Source organism: Rhinopithecus bieti, unplaced genomic scaffold, assembly GCF_001698545.2.
Source record: "Rhinopithecus bieti isolate Rb0 unplaced genomic scaffold, ASM169854v2 scaffold_1673, whole genome shotgun sequence".
Classification (NCBI taxonomy): Eukaryota; Metazoa; Chordata; class Mammalia; order Primates; family Cercopithecidae; genus Rhinopithecus; species Rhinopithecus bieti.
In genome coordinates this window covers 9,877,871-9,884,253 of record NW_016804690.1, presented here as the reverse complement: position 1 = coordinate 9,884,253, position 6,383 = coordinate 9,877,871, and the positions used below count along the sequence as shown (strand labels likewise).

At 36.7% G+C, this 6,383-nt stretch overlaps 1 protein-coding gene across 1 annotated transcript in view; it reads left to right on the top strand.

Annotated features, from left to right (window-relative positions):
• The window catches only part of KCNK2 (potassium two pore domain channel subfamily K member 2), a 242,770-nt gene that overhangs the window by 50,302 nt on the left and 186,085 nt on the right, over positions 1–6,383 (top strand). The gene's annotated exons all lie outside the window — the stretch shown is intronic.

Sequence of the window (6,383 nt, the reverse complement as noted above, 5' to 3'; positions counted from 1 at the left end):
AAAAAAAAAAAAAAAAAAAATCCGGCCCTACTAATTCATAAAGCTCTGTTGCCTGCTTGGGCTGCGTCAGCCTAGAAGATTTCATCCCAGCCTGGACATGCACCTGAATTTGCATGTATCAATTGCTTATACTTTGTTTTAATCGCAGAGTGGTATCCCATGACATGATGTACCAAACTGTTTAACCACTCATCCATCAAGAGCATCTGGGGCACTTCCTGTATTTGGCTATTACAAATAAATCCACAACGGACATTGTTTGTAGGTTTTTGTGGGCACGTAAGTTTTCATTTCCTTGATGCAGAAGAACACAATTGCTGGGTCTTAGGATCACGTTTTTGTAAGAAACTGTGAAATTATTTTCCATAGTAGGCATAATATTTTACATTCCCATCAGCATTATATGAGTGATCCAGTTTCTTCACATTTTTGTCAGCATTTGGTATTGTCACTAAATTTTATTTTAGCCTATCTGATAGATATATAGTGATAGCTATCAGATATTGTATTGTGCTTTAATTTGCATTTTCCTAATGGCTGAATGAAGATAAACATATTTTCATGTGCTTACTTGCCATCTTACATCCACTTCAGTGAAATGTGTTTTTCCTGTCTTTTGCTCATTTTCTAACTAGATTTTGTTTACATTGTTTTGAGAGATCTTTATATATTATAGATACTAGTCCACTGTCAGATATTTGGTTTACAAATATTTCCTCCCAGTCTGTAACTTGTCTTTTTATTCTCTTAACAGGGTCTTTCACTGAACAAAAGTTGATAATTTTGATGGGGTCCAATTTATTAATTTTTTTCTTTTATGGATTGTGCTTTTTGTGTCAAGTCAAAGAACCCTTTTCATAGCTCTAGGTCTTAGACCTTTTCTCTTATTTTTCTCGAAAAGTTTTACACCTCTACATTTTACAGTGAGGCACATATTTCATTCTGAGTGAATTTTTGAATAAAATATGAGATTTAGATTTAGGTTATTTATTTATTATTTTAGCCGATGAAAGTCCACTTGCTTCCCTACCATTTGATGAAAGTCTTTCCTCTTTCTGTGAAGTTACTTTTACATCTTTGTAAAAAATTAGTTGGGGCTATTTGTGTGGATTTATTTGTGGGTTCTCTATTATGTTCTCAGAATCTGTGTGTTTATCCTTCCATCAATATCACATTACTTTAATTACTATAGCTTTACAATAGGTCTTCATATCAGGTAGAGTGATTCCTACCACTTTATCCTTATTTGTCAAGATTGTTTCAGTTATTCTAGAGCCTGTGCCTTCCCTTGTAAACTTTATAATAAGCTTGTCTATGTCTATAAAAAGCCTTGCTGAGATTTTGATAGGAGTTGTATTAAACCTATAGATCAATATGGGGAGAATTGAGATTTTTGCTATGTTGAGTCTTTTAACCCATGACATTCTACTTTTTGTCTCCTTTGATTTTTTTAATTAACACTGTAATTTTCAGCATACAGATTCTATACATATTTTGTTAAAGGTATATCTAAGTATTTCACTTTTTTGGAGCAATCATAAATGGTACTGTATTTTAATGTCAGTTTCTACATGTTAGTATATAGAAAATGATTGATTTGGGGTTTGAATGATTTTCAAAATGTTTTCCGAGCTCAAAGATCTCTTGTAGTGTTATGTTGTAACTATTCATTAGTTGAATCATTCCACAGACATTTGCTGGGAGACTTCTCTGTTCCAAGAAGTATTATAGGTGATGGGGACAGTACAATAAAAAGAAATAGATAAAGTTTCTGTACTTCGTGCATTCATATTTTAGTAGAGGAATAGGAGGAAAGGGAGGATCCAGAGAGAGAAAAAAAGAGAGAGATAGAACAAATAAAGAAAGTTTGATGTACCAGATGGTGATTGATGCCACTGAAAAAAAATAGTGCAGATTAAAGGTACGGCCAATTTATCTTTCAAACTGGGACATTTTTGAGGATGAGAGCTGTCAGTAACCAAATGACATACATAATCAAGAGGTGTAATATTAGACTCTCCCCAGAAAACTGAGATATATGATCATCTTACTTAAGGCCATGTTAAGTGCTCATTGGAGTTGGGGGTTGCTATTGCCAATGTCCTCCAAGCAACTCCACTGTAAACAAACTTGTAGTTGAACAAAGTTGAGTTTATTAGCTCCTTTCATCATTACACTATGGGGAACTGTGGGATGTCACAGTAATAGGTTGTTAACAGGGGCTTATTATTGGATTTGAGTTTGTATGAGGTGAATTTGGGGGATGTTTCAAGGAAGTGTGGTTTTGCTCTTGATTGAGTACTGTCAGAGAGTCAAAGCAATTCTATGGTTGCCTTAATAATCTTTTTAAAGCTTATTTATTTTTATTTTGTAAAGACAGGGTCTTGTTGTTGCCCATGCTGGAGGACAGTGGCCATTCACAGGTGCAATCATTTTATGCTGCCTCCTCGAACTCCTAGATTCAAGCAATCCTCCTGCTTCAGCCTTCTGAGTAGCTGGGATTACAGATGTGCACCATCATGCATGGATCTTAATATTAATAATTTTATGTGGAAGATGGAAGGAGCAAAGTGTACTGAAGCTAAAATTGATAAAGATAAAGCAGTCACTCATATTAGCAGGAAAAAGGAAAGTATTTCAGTGTTTCATTCATTTTTCTCTGCTCAGACACAATTACAGAGCTGTCTTGTTTTTGTCTTGGTCCATCATATTACAGAGTAAATTTGTCAAATGTTGTTGTTGTTGTATAAAATTGTTTATATTCAAAAGGGGAATGCCATACCTAGCCATTAGAGCCAGGGCAGCTCCAAGCTGACAGTAGCCAGGAGTTGCTTTTTCTTTCTTATTACTGTCTATAAAGTAATTGATGACAGTCCTTATGACAAGAAGATGCTTGACCAGAAACCTGGAGGACATGAAATAATGAGTTCGAGGATATCTGGGGCACAACATTCAGGCTTGGGAAGCAGCAGATGCAAGGTTCTGAAATGGGAATGTAGCATGTTTGGGAACAAAAGAAGATCCGCATATGGCTAGAGTGAAGTGTGTGGCATGGGAGGGTTAGAAAATCATGTCAGGATGGTAGTAGTTGTCCAGCTCAAGGGGGTCTTGCAGGTGATTGAAACAGCTTATGCTTTAATTCGAGGTGAGATAAGAAAACTTTGGATTATTTTGAATAGATTTGGTAATATAAAAACAAGATATTATTTTAAGTAAAGAATATGCTCTTTTATTCATCCAGCAAATATTCATTAAGTACTTACTATGTGCCAGGTGACTGCCCTAGCCCATGGGTAATATTACAGTAAATAATATGGATATGATATTTCCTGTCATGGAGCTTACAGCATAGCAGGTGAGACAGGTGAAAAATGAACAAGTAACATAATTTCAAATAGAGATGATGAATGTAATCACACCAAAAATTAACACTGGGTGAAACCAGTGAAACTAGAGAATCATGGATAGGAGGAGGTTGGTTCTAGGTGGGGGTAGAGTGAGCACTTTCCAATGTAGCAAGAAACCATTGGAAGGTTTTAAGAAGAGAAAGGACATAACTTGATTGCAGTTTTAAAAATATCACACTGACTACAGAGTAGAGGATGGACTGACGGGATGCAATGGAAAATGACTGTGGTGGTCCAAGTGAGAGAAGCTGGGGCTTAGATCTAGTTCACATGATGGATTCTGTGGGAGACATTCAGATTCAGGATAAACGTTGGAATTTCAGCTTTCAGGACTTGCTATTAGATTCAGTGGTTCTCAACAGGGGGTGATTTTCAACCCCAGTGGATATTTGAAAATGTATGCTGACATTTTTTGGTGATAACTGTGGAGGTGCTACTAGCATACAGAGGCCAGAGATGTTGCTAAATACCCTAAAGTGAACAGGAGAGTCCCCTACAACAGGAATTACTAGCCCCCTAAAATGTCAGCAGTGCCAAGGTTGAGAAACCTTGGATTAGAAGTTGTGGGAAAGGATTGTAGATTCCTAAGTTTGGGACATCAGCAATGAGAGAATAGTATTTATTAGTCATTTATTTTTGTGATGAAGAAGAATGGAGGAGGAACAGTTTTGCATCATGACTATTGGGTAGAATTAAATAGCTTATGATAGATGAGCATAATTGTGGATATTTCTCTTGAGTTTTTGCCAGAGTACCAGATTCCTCTTTTTTCTTTTCTGTAAACAGTAGTTATGTCAAAGTTGGATGATTGGATGCAGGAGATGAGCAATAAGTTACTCATTTTCTCCAAAGTCAGAGGATGCAAACTTCTCATGTTCTCACCTGCAGGTTTTTTTGGTTTCTTTTCTTTCTTTTTTTTTTTTTAATTAAATTAAATTAAATTTTAAGTTCCAGGATACACATGCAGGACGTGCAGGTTAGTTCAGCCATTTAACGATGAGATTGTGGCTTCCATCTGTAAAATGCAGGCAAGATGAACAAATCCATGGAAAGACATGAAAACCAAACTCTCAGAAGAGAATGCTACATGTTTCCTGGATATTCTCCTGGGATAAGAGTGACAGTGACTGATACGTCTTCCCTAGGTGTTCTGGGTGGTGGGCAGGGAGATAGCAGAAAAGAATTAGTCAGCTGACAAATGTTTGAGGCCCTCGTGTGAGCTAGGACCTGGGTTTAGCCATTGGGAACTTTGTTGACTAAGCAGTAAACGAACAAATGAACAGACAAGTGGGTGATAAGAGATAAAATGGACAAGGCAAATTAAAACTGATTGTGGAAGATGTTAAATGTATAAGGTATTGAAAGTTTTTTTGAAGAGAGAATTCCTCTGGAAAAGTGTTATTTCTATGCTTGAACTCAAATCACAACTGCAACCAGAAAATTCTAGAAAATGAAAAATTGAAAAATAAATGAATGCTTCCTCTCTTTTGCATTGTGTTTCTAGCTTACAAAGGTAGAGCAAAAGCATTAGATAGATATTCTTGAACGCAGTACAATCCCTGGCTGAGGCAGGCGGATCACTTAAGGCCAGGAGTTTGAGACCAGCCTGGCCAACATGGCAAAACCCTGTCTCTATTAAAAATACAAAAATTAGCTGAGCATGTTGACACATGCCTGTAATCCCAGCTACTTGAGAGGCCGAGGCAGGAGAACCTCTGGAGCCGGGGAGGTAGAGTTTGCAGTGAGCCAAGACCGTACCCCTGCACTCCAGCCTGGGAGACAGAGCAAGGCTCCATCTCAAAAAAACAAAGTGCCATCCCTGACTGTTGTGCTTTGAGTGTATTGAGGATTTTAAAGCTGTGTTTTCTCAGTTAATCAAAATGGGTTTTCACCTTAAATAAATGATAGCATAGACACCATAAGATACAAGTCTGTAATTTTTGAGCTGCAGCTATATTACATGAGCTGTGCTATTTCTGTAGGTATTAATTCATGATTAAAGAAACCTATGATTGCTGAGATTTCCCTTACTGCAGAGTTGTCAATGTCATGTTCTTTGGTGGAGAGGAATTTGGTAGTTAGAAGACTGTTAAAGGGAGTTTTGAGTCTTTCTCCACCAAGTCTGAAAGAGTTACTTACACCAGCTCCTTTTAAACGTTAGCTCTGACTGCAGAAACCCCCAGGCCAATTTGGAAAACTGTTGAGAGTTTTTCAAAGGCTGCTTTGTTTTCAGGACCATCCCTGCACCAGGAACACATAATTCATCACATGAGTATAAAAGGTGCTATATTCTATTCAGTGTACAGGGAACTTAGCTTCTTCACACATATACCAAATGCATGTTTGAGATTTTTGATTCTCCTGTAGGCTGCACTGCACACCCACCACTGTTCTACCCAGCTTTGCTGGGGTCAGGAAAGCACCAACCATGAGTTACTGTGCAGAGGGAAAAGTTTGCAAGTTCTGTGTCAAGGTAGCTGGTGTGTTTTTCTATAAATAATAAGTGATAATGCAAACCATATAAATCTGTGGAGACAATGAAAATATGACCTGAATGGAGACAGGTTTTGAGTTATAAGGGGAAATATTTAGCATTTTCTACACAAGCCAATGAAGGGTTGTTCAAAAGACTCTTCTCAGTGCATGTGTACTTTAAATTGTTTTTCATTTTTTCTAATGTATTCTTCCCACAAGGATTGTTTCTACTTGTCTTTACCAAATACTATGAATGTTCATGAAACCATATCATTAAATCACTGATTTGAACGTTGAGCACACAATTCAAGTGTTAAATCACTAATTTGAATAATGAACATAGAATTAAAATTCTGTGGTAATTGGATCAGATGAATTGCTTATTTAAGCACATTATATGAATATCATAACTTATTACTAAATCTAAAATACATGGAAATTCTGAAAGTTTTGACCTTTTAAATAACTAGTTTGTGTTATTTTAAAAGTATCTATGGTACT